Genomic DNA, 12,742 nt, shown 5'->3' on the forward strand with positions numbered 1-12,742 from the left:
CAGAGCCCACAGCACCCACCTGAATACACAGCAATGAGGGCCAGAGTCAGCCACACAAAAGGCTTCACCTCCAAAGCAGCAGTTCATTTATTTATTTATTTTGAGACTGAGTCTTGCTCTGTCGCCTGGAGTGTAGCGGTGCAATCTTGGCTCACTGCAACCTCTGCCTCCTGGGTTAAATTGATCCTCCTGCCTCAGCCTCCCAAGTAGTGGGGATTCCAGGTACCCACCACATACCTGGCTAATTTTTTTCTATTTTTAGTAGAGATGAACTCCTGACCTCAGGTGATCCTCCCTCCTCATCCTCCCAAAGTGCTGGGATTATAGGCATGAGTCACCATGCCTGGCCCCAAAGCAGCAGTTTAGAAATGAGCTTTCAGGCCAGGCGCACTGGCTCACGCCTGTAATCCTAGCACTTTGGGAGGCCAAGGCAAGCGGATCACGAGGCCAAGAGATCAAGACCATCCTGGCCAACATGGTGAAACCCCATCTCTACTAAAAACACAAAAATTAGCTGGGTGTGGTGGTGCACACCCGTAGTCCCAGCTACTCGGGAGGCTAAGGCAGGAGAATCACTTGAACCTGGGAGGCAGAGGTTATAGTGAGCTGAGATGGCGCCACTGCACTCCAGCCTGACGACAGAGTAAGACTCCGTCTCAAAAAAAAAAAAGAAATGAGCTTTCAAACAGGCCAAGACCTTTCATTGCCTTCCTCAGTCTCCCTGCCCACGCTCCTCCCAACTCCCCAAAGATCCCTCTTTCCTGGGAGGTAAGGTTCCAGGTTCCAGCCAACCTAGAGGTCAATTTAAGGAGTGGACCTCTCAATCATTCAGTTCTCAAACCAGCACCCCAGCACCAATGTAAACCTAGAAATCAATGCTGAAAATTTGGGACTTCTTTTTTTTATTGAGCAAGGGTCTTGCCCTGTCACCCAGGCTGGAGTGCAGTGGCACAATCACGGCTCACTGTAGCCTTGACCTCCTGGCCTAAAGCAATCCTCCCACCTCAGCCGTCCATGTAGCTGGGACCACAGGCATATGCCACCACACCCAGCTAGTGTTTTAATTTTTTGTAGAGATGGAGTCTTGCTTTGTTGCCCAGGCTGGTCTCAAACTCCTGGGCTTAAGCGATCCTCCCATCTGGGCCTCCCAAAATGCTAGGATTACAGGTATGATCTTCTACCACCAGCCTGAGAATCGATTTTGTGCAACAAGTCCCTCCTATGGTTTTCATTGCTCAAAACTCAGACCCTATTCCCCTTAAACACTCTCCAATGCAGCATATAAAACAGGTTTAAAAGTATACACTCTGTACCTGAGCTCAAATGCTGCCTCTGCCACTTCCCAACTTTGAGCAAGTGACCTCTCGTTGCCTTATCTCAGCTTCCTCAACTGTGAAATGGGAATAACCGTAGTCCCTGGCATCCCCAAACACAGGTAACACCCACCAACACAAAGCACAGTGCCAGGCACATACAGCAAGTTTGATGGACAGTAGCTCTTTGGTTAGCTATAATTGCTTATGATAAACCTGCTTTTCATCATACATCTGCCCTTCTCTACCAAGATAAAACAGGGGTGGCATGTCTGATCTATCACTGAACTACCGCCTTTGATTTACACGTGAATCTCATACCCTCGGCCCGTGCTGTCCGACGTGGTAGCCATTAGCCACATGTAGCCACCGAACGCTTGAAACATGGCTAGTACAAACTGAGATGTGCTGAAACTGTAAAATACATATTGTATGTCAAAGGCTTAATGTGAAAAAAAGGATGTAAACTAGGTCACTAATAATTTCTATATCGATTACATGTTGAAATTATATTTTAGATGAAATAAAATATATTATTAAAATTACTTTCCTGCTTCCTTTTACTTTTTAAAATATGGCTTCTAGAAAAATTTTAATTACATATATGAGCCTCATCAGTGGCCGACATTATATTTCTTTCTTTCTTTCTTCCTTTTTTTTTTTTTTGGAGAAGGAGTCTTGCTCTGTTGCCCAGGCTGGAGTGCAGTGGCACAATCTCAGTTCACCGCAACTGTCACCTCCAGGTTCAAGTGATTCTCTGACTCAGTCTCCCGAGTAGCTGGGATTATAGGCACGTGCCACCACGCCCGGCTAATTTTTGTATTTAAGTAGAGATGGGGTTTCACCATGTTGGCCAGGCTGGTCTCGAACTGAACTCAAATAACCTGCCTGCCTCAGCCTCCCAAAGTGCTAGGATTACCGCGCTCAGCCCCACATTATATTTCTACTGGACAGCACTGCTGTGGGCCTTTGAGAACCAGTGTCTTGGCCAGGTGCGGTGGCTCAAGCCTGTAATCCCAGCACTTTGGGAGGCCGAGACGGGCGGATCACGAGGTCAGGAGATCGAGACCATCCTGGCTAACACAGTGAAACCCCGTCTCTACTAAAAAATACAAAAAACTAGCTGGGCGAGGTGGCGGGCGCCTGTAGTCCCAGCTACTCGGGAGGCTGAGGCAGGAGAATGGCGTAAGCCCAGGAGGCGGAGCTTGCAGTGAGCTGAGATCCAGCCACTGCACTCCAGCCTGGGCGACAGAGCGAGACTCCGTCTCAAAAAAAAAAAAAAAGAGAGAGAACCAGTGTCTTACTCAACTTTATACTGTCAGTGTCAAGCATGGAGCCTGGCACACAAGGTAGGTGAGGAAATGTTTCACAGATGGACAGATGAAGGATGCTCACCATACTTTCAGTCTTTTTCTTTTTTTTAAAGAGACAGGCAGTGTGATCATAGCTCACTGTAGTCTTGATCTCCGGGACTCAAGGTGTGGGAGTGCCCGGGCTCAAGTGACCCTCTCACCTCAGCCTCCTGAGTAGCTGGAAGTATAGGTGCACATCACCAGGCCTGGCTAATTTAAAAATTTTTTTGCAGAGATGAGGTCAGATGCAGTAGCTCACATCTGTAATCCCAGCACTTTGGGAGGCCAAGGTGGGAGGATCACCTGAGGTCAGGAGTTCGAGACCAGCCTGGCCAACACGGTGAAAACCCATCTTTACTAAAAACACAAAACTTACCCAAGTATGGTGGCAGGCACTTGGAATCCCAGCTACTGGGGAGGCTAAGGCAGGATAATCGTCTGAACCCATGAGGCAGAGGCTGCAGTGAGCTATGATCACACCACTATACTCCAGCCTGGGCAATAAAGTGAGAATCTGTCTCAAAAACAAAAACTTTTTGTTTTGCAGAGATGGGGTCTCACTATGTTGCCCAGACTGGTCGTGAACTTCTGGCCTGAAATAATCCTCCCACCTCAGCCTCCCAAAGTGCTGGGATTACAAGCATAAGCCACCATGCCCACGCAATATTTTTAGTCTTAAAAGTACCCACTACTGTCCTCACATCTAATCAGGGCTATCCTTCATTCAAAATATTTAGTAACCCATAAGGCCCAGGCTACAGCAAATCAAAGGACACACAGGTCATGGTGCTGGGAGCAGGGACCTGGGGCCCTTACAGGTCCAGGAATCATTGTCTTAGTTGCTGGGCTATAGTGTGATACTTTAACAGCCCACACGGCTAGTGTGCTTCAAACACCATTTCCAGCTGGGTGCAGTGGCTCACATCTGTAATCTCAACACTTTGGGAGGCCGAGGCCGGCAGATCACTTGAGATGAGGAGTTGGAGGCCAGCCTGGCCAACATGGTGAAACCCCGTCTCTACTAAAAATACAAAAATTACCTGGGAGTGGTGGTAGATGCCTGTAACTCCAGGTACTCAGGAGGCTGAGGAAGGAGAATTGCTTGAACCCAGGAAGCAGAGGTTGCAGTGAGCCCAGATCACACGGTGACACTTCAGCGTGGGCGACAGAGCAAGCCTCCGATTCAAAAAAAAAAAAAAAAAAAAAACACCTTTTCCAGCCAAGTCCCAAGTCCCCTTGCAAAGCTCACCCAAAGAAGACACCCTGCTCCCTCTCCTTAGACACTACACTTTGTTTCATGCTAACCTGTGCCTGGTATGGCAGTCAGTCAGTCTTGTTTTACTTGACAGGCTCTGCTGGAGGGTCTTTAGTTTTGAAACCACCACCAAACCATCCCTGTCTCATTGACAGCAAAAATGATGCCACAACATCCCAGGCCGCCCCTGCTGCCACATGAATTAGGTACTAAACACAGTCTAAACTGCTTTGCATGTCAAACAACAAGGAAAGGAAATGCTGTGTCCGCTTCCTCAATTTGCCTCTGCCTAGTAAGGAGGGTCTGGGAGAGAGTTTAGAATGCAGGTGAAGAGCATGGAGGGTGGAATCAGTTTCCTCACCTGTAAAATGAGTTCGATCAAGTTAATTACTTCATTGGACTACTGTCAGGATTAACTGAGGAATGTGTGAAATGCTTAGAAGAGCATCTAGCACAGAGTAAGCACCAGGTAAGCTGCTATCATTATTATTATTTTGTAAAAAAGTAGGCCAGGTATGGTGGCTCGTGCCTGTAATCTCAGCACTTTGGAAGGCCGAGGGTGACGATCACTTGAGCCCAGAAGTTTAAGATCAGCCTGGGCAAAATGGGTCTCTACAAAAAACAGAAAAAATGTGGCCGGGTGCAGTGGCTCACACCTGTAATGTGAGCACTTTGGGAGGCCGAAGTGGGCAGATCACCTGAGGTCAGGAGTTTGAAACCAGCCTGGCCAACATGATGAAACCCTGTCTCCTCTAAAAGTACTAAAAGTACCAAAAAAATTAGCCAGGCGTGGTGGCACATTCCTGTAATTCCAGCTCCTTGGGAGGCTGAGGCAGGAGGATCACTTGAGCCCAGGAAGCGGAGGTTGCAATGAGCTGAGATCATGCCACTGCACTCCAGCCTGGGTGGCAGAGCAGACCCTATCACCAAAAAAAAAAAAAAAGAAAGAAAAGAAAAAAAGAAAAGGAAAAGAAAAAGAAAAAGGACTTAAAGTAGTATAAACTTGAAAACTAGGAATTCACCCTTCTCCAGTCACACTGATACTCTTTATAGCAAACTCAATCCCACCTCCGGGCCTTAACACTTGCTGTTCCCTCTGCCTGGAACGTTCTTTCCCCAACTTTTGGCATAGCCAGTGCCACTGCTCATTAAGGTCTCAGTTCACATGACTCTTCAAAGAGGCCTGGGAGGCCTTTCCTGACCATCCAAGCTAAAGTAACCACCGCCATCTTGCCCCATCAGCCATTTTCTCTCCACTTACCCTGTTAAATTTTCTCCATCACAGTTAAAACTACCTGAAGAGGCAGGATCCGGATTTTTCTTTATTTAAAAAAAAAAAAAAGGCTGGGCACAGTGGCTCATGCCTATAATCCCAGCACTGTACAAGACCAAGGTAGGTGGATTACCCAAGATCAGAAGTTTGAGATCAGCCTGGCTAACATGGCAAAACTCCTCCTCTACTAAAAATGCAAAAATCAGTGGGGCATAGCGGTGCATGCCTGTAGTCCCAGTTACTCAGGAGCCTGAGGCAGGGGATTGGCTTGAACTTGGGAGGCAGAGGTTGCAGTGAGCCGAGATTGTGCCAGCCTGGGTGACAGCAAGACTCCATCTCAAAAAAACAAAGTGAAGTGATCCTGTTTATTGCGTGTCTTCCCGGGCTAGAATGGCTAGAATGTAAACCCTAGGACAGCAAGGATCTTGTCTGTCTTGTTGACTGCTGAATCCTCAGTGCCTAGAATAGGACCTGGTACACAGCATGGTCTCAACACATCTGTCAACTCAATAAAACAAGAATAGTAGCTAACTGCACAGGGCTAATGACATCCCAATGTGCTGAAAGTCTTGCAGACATTTCATTCAGTCTCCAACGACCCCCGAGATAAAGACTACTATCACACCCATTTTGCCAATGAACAAAAAAGCTCAGTGCACATCTTCCAAGTTAGTGGCTATATTGTGACCTGAACTTGGTCTCCCGCCACCTAAGCCACCTTCCAACCATGGCACGCTTCTCACAAATATGAGGAGTGATATTTCCCACTGACGCTCCACCACCTGTCCCTCACCCCCACCACCCACTGTGGTCAGGCCATTTTACTGGCTCCTACCTTCCTGGGCAAATCTCCTCCCTTCTTTCAGGGGCAGCTGGGTCCCTTGCCCTAGGCCCCAACATCTTCAAGCGGGATCCCTGTGATATAACTTTTTCTTATTTCTACTCGGTGTTTCAAATGATTGAGTTGACTCTTCCTGTGAATTACTTTGGGTTTGAAAGATCACATGTAGGTTGAGGTGGGAGGATCGTTTTGAGGCCAGGAGGTCGAGACCAGCCTAGGCAACATAGCGTGAGACCCTATCTCTACAAAAATTAAAAAATTAGCTGGGTGTGGTGGTGCGCACCTGTAGTCCCAGCTACTAGGGAGGCTGAGGTGGGAGAATCACTTGAGCCCAGGGTTTCAAGGTTACAGTGAGCTATGATGACGCCACTGCACTCCAGCGTGGGCAACAGAGTGACCCTGTCTGTAAAAAAAATATCACAGCTGTCCCTGCCCTCAAGGCTTGATGCAGATGATCTTATGGAACCTCTCAACAATCACCTTATAAGGAAGACACTTGTATCATCCCCATTTTCAGATGAGGACACTAAGGCCCAGAAGGACACATGAGTTGCCCAAGGTATCACAACAAGTATAGGGTAAAGTCACAGTGTGAACCCGGACCATGTGGCCCCAGAGTTTATGCTTCAGCCACTAGGCCATGCTGCCTATGTGAAAGGATACTTTTTTTTTTAAATTTCGAGACAGAGTGTCGCTCTTGTCACTCAGGCTGGAGTGCAGTGGCACAATCTCGGCTCACTGCACCCTCTGCCTACCCACCTCCCTGGTTCAAGCAATTCTCCTGCCTCAGCCTCTCAAGTAGCTGGGATTACGGGTGCTCATCATCACGCCTGGCTAATTTTGTATGTTGTTTTTGTTGTTTGTTTTTTGTTTGTCTTTTTTTTTCTTTTTTTTTTTTTTTTTGAGATTGAGTCTCATTCTGTCGCCCAGGCTGGAATGCAGTGGCTCAATCTCAGCTCACTGCAAGCTCCACCTCCTGGGTTCACACCATTCTCCTGCCTCAGCCTCCGGAGCACCTGGGACTATAGGCGCCGGCTGCCACGCCCAGCTAATTTTTTGTATTTTTCAGTAGAGACGGGGTTTCACCACGTTAGCCAGGATGGTCTCAATCTCCTGACCTCAGATGATCCTGTCTTGGCCTCCCAAAGTGCTGGAATTACAGGCGTGAGCCACCGCCAAGGATACTTATTAGATGTGTGTTTGCTGAGGTAAAGAAATCTCAGAGGAACAACCTAAAGGTCCAGCAGTGGGGGAATGCTGGAACAAAGCATGGTCTCTCTACACTGAAGAATGTGAGTACAGCTGTTGAAAAGGATAAGCCAGATCTATATGTAATGACTTGGAAGGACATGCCCAGCCATTAATTGAAAAAATTGGGTTACAAATAGGTGTAGCTTGATCCCTACCCCATCCTTTTTTGGGGAATGGTATGGGAGGAGGAAGAAAACAGTCGATACACACACACACACATGAACATACACACATACAGACATAATCAATATAAGCACAGGAAAAGATAACTGAGGCATTGGCCCAAATCACAGGGGCAGAGAACGCATCCATTTTGTTCATTATGCTATCTCCAAAACCTAGCAATAGATACTTAATAGATACTCGCTGTCTGAATAAATGGTTATCTCTGGGGACATGGGATTTTGGAGTGGAGGGTGGCAGCAGGTATTTTCCCTACATCTCTGTACTGTTTGACACATCACAACAAGCATGAATTTCTTGCATAACTTTTTTTAAGCTAAATTCAACCCAATCACATACATACACACACGCACAAAAGGTCATGACCAGAATAGTCCCAAAAAAAAGGAAGCAATAGGCTGGGCACAGTGGCTCAAGCCTATAATTTCAGCACTTTGGGAGGCCAAGGTGGGTGGATCACCTGCGGTCAAGAGTTTGAAGCCAACATGGAGAAACCCCATATCTACTAAAAATTAAAAAATTAGCCAGCCGTGGTGGCACGTGCCTGTAATCCCAGATACTCAGGAGGCTGAGGCAGGAGAATTATCGGAACTCGGGAGGTGGAGGTTGCAGTGAGCCAACATCGTCACTGCACTCCAGCCTGGGCCACAGAGCAAAACTCTGTCTTAAAAAAAAAAAAAAAAGGAAGCAATATCAGTCTTGAAGAATACACAAATGCACAAACTTGTCCAACAGACTCTCATTTTTTTTTTTTTTTTTTTTTTTAAATTTCTGAGAGAGGGTCTTACTCCGTCACACAGGCTGGAGTGCAATGCTACAATCACAGCCCACAACAGCCTCAACATCCCGGGTAGCTGGGACTAGAGATGTGTGCCACCACATCTGACTAATTTTTTTAGAGATGGAGTATAGACATGTTGCCCAGGCTGCTCTCAAACTCCTGGGCTCAAGTGATCCACCTGCCTCAGCCTCCAAAGTGCTAGGATTACAGGCATGAGCCACTGCACCCCACCAAATAGCCTCTCATTCTTGTCCTTACAGCTAAAGACAAATTCTTTTTTTTAAAATTTATTTATTTATTTATTTTTTGAGACAGAGTCTCCCTCAGTCGCCCGGGGCTGGAGTGCAGTGGCACCATCTCGGCTCACTGCAAGCTCTGCCTCCCGGGTTCACGCCATTCTCCTGCCTCAGCCCCCCCGAGTAGCTGGGACTACAGGCGCCCGCCACTATGCCTGGCTAATTTTTGGTATTTTTAGTAGAGACGGGGTTTCACCATGTTGGCCAGGATGGTCTCAATCTCCTGACCTCGTGATCCGCCCATGTCGGCCTCCCAAAGTGCTGGGATTACAGGCGTGAGCCACCACGCCTGGCCCAAATTCTTTATTTTAAAGGAAATGATTGTTGAATTGTTTTATTAAAATGTAAATACGTTTAATTTAGATTTTCAAGTTACTAAATCTATGTTTGAAATATATCAGTAAAATATATTTTACAGCAAAAAAGAGAGGCACCAATCACTGCACATTCTAAATTTCACTTTTGATTCCCCACCTAACAACTGCAATGTCTGAAAGACAGACTCACATTTAACTCTTAGATATTCATTCTACACAGACTGCCCAAAAGCCACATGCTGCTGTCACTAGTCATGGAGAATAACCAAGATTTTTTTTTTTTAAGCCACTGCTTTATTTCTTCAGGTTAAGGGAACAAAATGCTTAGGTAAATTTGGTGGCCATCACAAATGTGATTGAGACCACCGGTTTCTATCATCAAATGAAATCACAATGACAGGTTTCTGACAATAAACTCAGCCTAAAGGGAGCGCTAATAAACGCCCTTCCCAGGCTCTTCTTGGGTGTGTGGTATGCGTGCTGCGCCCTGAAATGCCCAGGATGGCCACCCTCCCACACGGGATATTCTAAGCCACTGACACCATCTAACTTTTCTGAAAGAAATTTACAACTCAGCCAGTCTTTACCAGGCTAAAATCACAGAACTGGGTCCCCTGAAGGCCAGGCTTTCATACCACATCCACAGTCACTGCTGTCCAGCCAAGTCTGTAATGTCTTCTTGCCCTTATTAATACATATGTTACATAGGTTTACATATGTTAATCCCTAATGACTTAACTTAACCTTGCCATGGCCAGGCGTCGTGGCTCATGTCCTACAATCCCAGCACTGTGGGAGGCCAAAATGGGTAGATCACCTGAGGTCAGGAGTTCGAGACCAGAATGGCCAACACAGTGAAAACCCCATCTCTACTGAAAACACAAAAACTAGCCACACATGGTGGTGGGCAACCGTAATCCCAGCTACTTAGGAGGCTGAGGTAGGAGAATCGCTTGAAGCCAGGAGGCGGAGGCTGCAGTGAGCTGAGATTGTGCCGCTGCACTCCAGCCTGGGCTACAGAGCTACAGACTCCATCTCAAAACAAACAAACAAAGAAACAAAAAACTCAACCTTGTGGCCGGGCGCGGTGGCTCAAGCCTGTAGTCCCAGCACTTTGGGAGGCCGAGATGGGCGGATCACAAGGTCGGGAGATCGAGACCATCCTGGCTAACACGATGAAACCCGGTCTCTACTAAAAAATACAAAAAACTAGCCGGGCGAGGTGGCGGCGCCTGTAGTCCCAGCTACCCGGGAGGCTGAGGCAGGAGAATGGCGTGAACCCGGGAGGCGGAGCTTGCAGTGAGCTGAGATCCGGCCACAGCACTCCAGCCTGGGTGACAGAGCGAGACTCTGTCTCAAAAAAAAAAAAAAAAAACTCAACCTTGTGAGAAAAGGCCACCACCTCCAGGAGCTGAGGGGAACTTTCAGTGCCCATCAGAGGGGAGACCAATATGAGCCAACGAAATGGTGTTCCTATGAAATAGCAGCTTCATCCTTCTTGCCCGTCGACTGGACATGGGAAGGCAGGGGAAGAGCAACTCCCAGGTTTCTGGCTTAGGCAACCAGGTCTATGCTGGTGCATTTGTCAAGATGGTGACTACTGGTTTCAGAAGGAGGAGTTCAGGTTGGACATGTTGAGTTTATGGTGCCCAAGAAAGCCACTAGGGGCATCGAAGAAGCACAGGCTCCACATCTGGAGCTGGAGTGCAGGGGACACAGAGGCAAGAGCTGGCAGCATTAAGACAATAATTAAAGCACTGGAGTAAACATACTGGCTCTATGCAGAGGGGTGTGTGAGCAGGGGACTGCTGATGGCAGGTCAGTCCCATTTCTTCTTAGGCCTTTCTACTATACTGTGTTCCATAATTTAATCTTTGGTGAGTAAAATTTTGGGGGAAGGGGGAGAACAAAGAAACACTAACCTTGTGACCACTCTGCCATGTAGATACAAACAAGCAAAAAGGGCCTATTAAAAAAAAAAAAAAACCCAGTAAGATGCATTTAATCATTTAATAAGCACTTACTGTGTGCCGGGCCTTGTGCAAAGCACTAAACATGAATTATCTCCTGGAACCATCCAAACAATCCTGGCACAAAAGTCCTATGACTACCATTCCACAGATGGGACACTGAGGCTGGGAGCAAACGTGTGGGGGAGCTCAGGGCTGTCATGTCACAGCCCACAGTCAGGCAGTCTCTGGGCCAGATGGAGAATATTGAAGAACAATTATAATACATAAGAGCTGCTACTTAGTGAGAGATGGTGCTGGACTAGAAACACAATCTCAGCAAATCCTTACAACCCTTTGAGAGTGATCTTGTTATTATCCCATTTTGTAAATGAGGAACCTGAGGTAGTAGGAGGACAAGTCAACTGGACCAGTTCTGAATCTGGCCCTCGGGGGAGACCAATACTACGGCCAGAGCCCCACCCTCAGAGGGTCTCGGGGCCACTAGGAACACGCGTAATAAACGGTACCATTTACTGAGCGTTATGTGCCAGCTGCTGTGCTAAGCACTTTACGCATGGTATTCTCACTGCATCCTGAAAACAACTCGACGAAGTGGTTGCTACTTAAATCCCCATTTTATAGATAGGGAAGCCAAGACACAGACAGGTGAGACCAGTTGCCCCAAGTCACACAGCTGGTAAATGTTCAAATTTGAACCTGGGGTCTCTCTGCCTTCCAAACCAACGCTCTTAACAAAATTATCTCGGTTAACAGCAGCTAGCCTGCGTTGGGTGCTACCCATGGACTCACCTCTTTACATGCACACACTCAACTAATCCTCACCCTATGCAATCGATAACATCTTCACCTCATTTTTCGGAAAGCTAACAATAACCCCAACACGTAGTAAGTGCCTCCTATGTGCCAAATGTTTTATTCTATTATCTCAACAGAATCTCCGCCAAGACACTCTCCTACTCCGTTTTACTGCAGGGGAAATTGAGGTTCGGCGCGGTTTCCTCAGATCGCAGCTCCCAAGTGGCACAGCCGGGACGCGAATCCGCCGGGACGCGAATCCACCGCTCCCCGCCTCCAAGCTCTTCCCCACAGCACCGGGGTGCACGCCTGGAAAGTTGAGCCATGCGGGCACAAGTCCGGCTGGGTCCGGAGGGCGCGAGTCCCGGCGCCGCCGCCCCCCACGGCCAGTACCCACACCCGGCCGTCCGCCCGCGCTGACCCTCGGGGTCCGGGCAGCCACCGGTTCCCCGCCACCCTTGCGCGAGGCCGATTCCGCACCCGGAGCCACATACCTGGGTGTCTGGGCTGCCCACCCCGCGGGCCCCACGACCGCGGCGTCCGGCTCCGCGCCGCTCGCTGGAGACGCCGCCAGCTCCGGTGGCCCGAGTGACTTCCAGGCTGCCCACTTCCAAGCCGCTTCGCGCGAGTCCTCCTGGGAACTGTAGTTTCGCCCTAGCCGGCCGCGAACTGAAAAGAGCCTGGCGCGCGGGGGATGCCGGGAGCCGTAGGCCCACTGCCGCGCTGCCTCCTAGGAACCGTAGTCCACTGGTCGCCTTCATGCAGCTCCAGTCTCTAGAGCACTTCCGCAGCCCTGAGGGGCGTGAGGGAGGGAGGCGTGTCTCCTGCAGACTCCAGCTCGTGAGCTGCGCTGTTCTACCCGCCGGGGCGGTTTCTCCTTTCTCCTAGCCCGGTCTGCCTCCTCCCTTCATTCGGCGGAACCTCTCCCTCACTCTCTGCCAGGCTCGAGTCACTCACCCCTAGGACGCTAGTCACTCTTCCCCGCGAGAAGCGGGGGAAGCGGAGCAGTGAGCTAGACCCCCAGCGGAGGGGGCGGTGGAGGAGGGCGTCGATGCGCGCTCGCGCACGCGCGATCGCCGGCAGACCCCGGCCTAAATTGCCGCGGGCCCCCG

General features: G+C 48.8%; 1 protein-coding gene across 3 annotated transcripts in view; it reads right to left on the minus strand.

Annotated features, from left to right (window-relative positions):
• SIPA1L3 (signal induced proliferation associated 1 like 3) overlaps positions 1-12,261 on the minus strand; it is a 249,459-nt gene extending 237,198 nt beyond the window's left edge. For 2 of the 3 annotated variants that reach the window (XM_031934741.1, XM_026449153.2), the window contains exon 1: positions 12,125-12,261. The gene's annotated coding sequence lies outside the window, so the exon portion shown is untranslated. Of the gene's footprint in view, positions 1-10,784; positions 10,829-12,124 lie in introns of all 3 variants that reach the window. The other variant, XM_031934743.1, reaches the window with a different exon arrangement.
• Between the last annotated feature and the right edge of the window lie 481 nt (positions 12,262-12,742).

This window comes from Piliocolobus tephrosceles, chromosome 21 (assembly GCF_002776525.5).
Source record: "Piliocolobus tephrosceles isolate RC106 chromosome 21, ASM277652v3, whole genome shotgun sequence".
NCBI lineage: Eukaryota > Metazoa > Chordata > Mammalia > Primates > Cercopithecidae > Piliocolobus > Piliocolobus tephrosceles.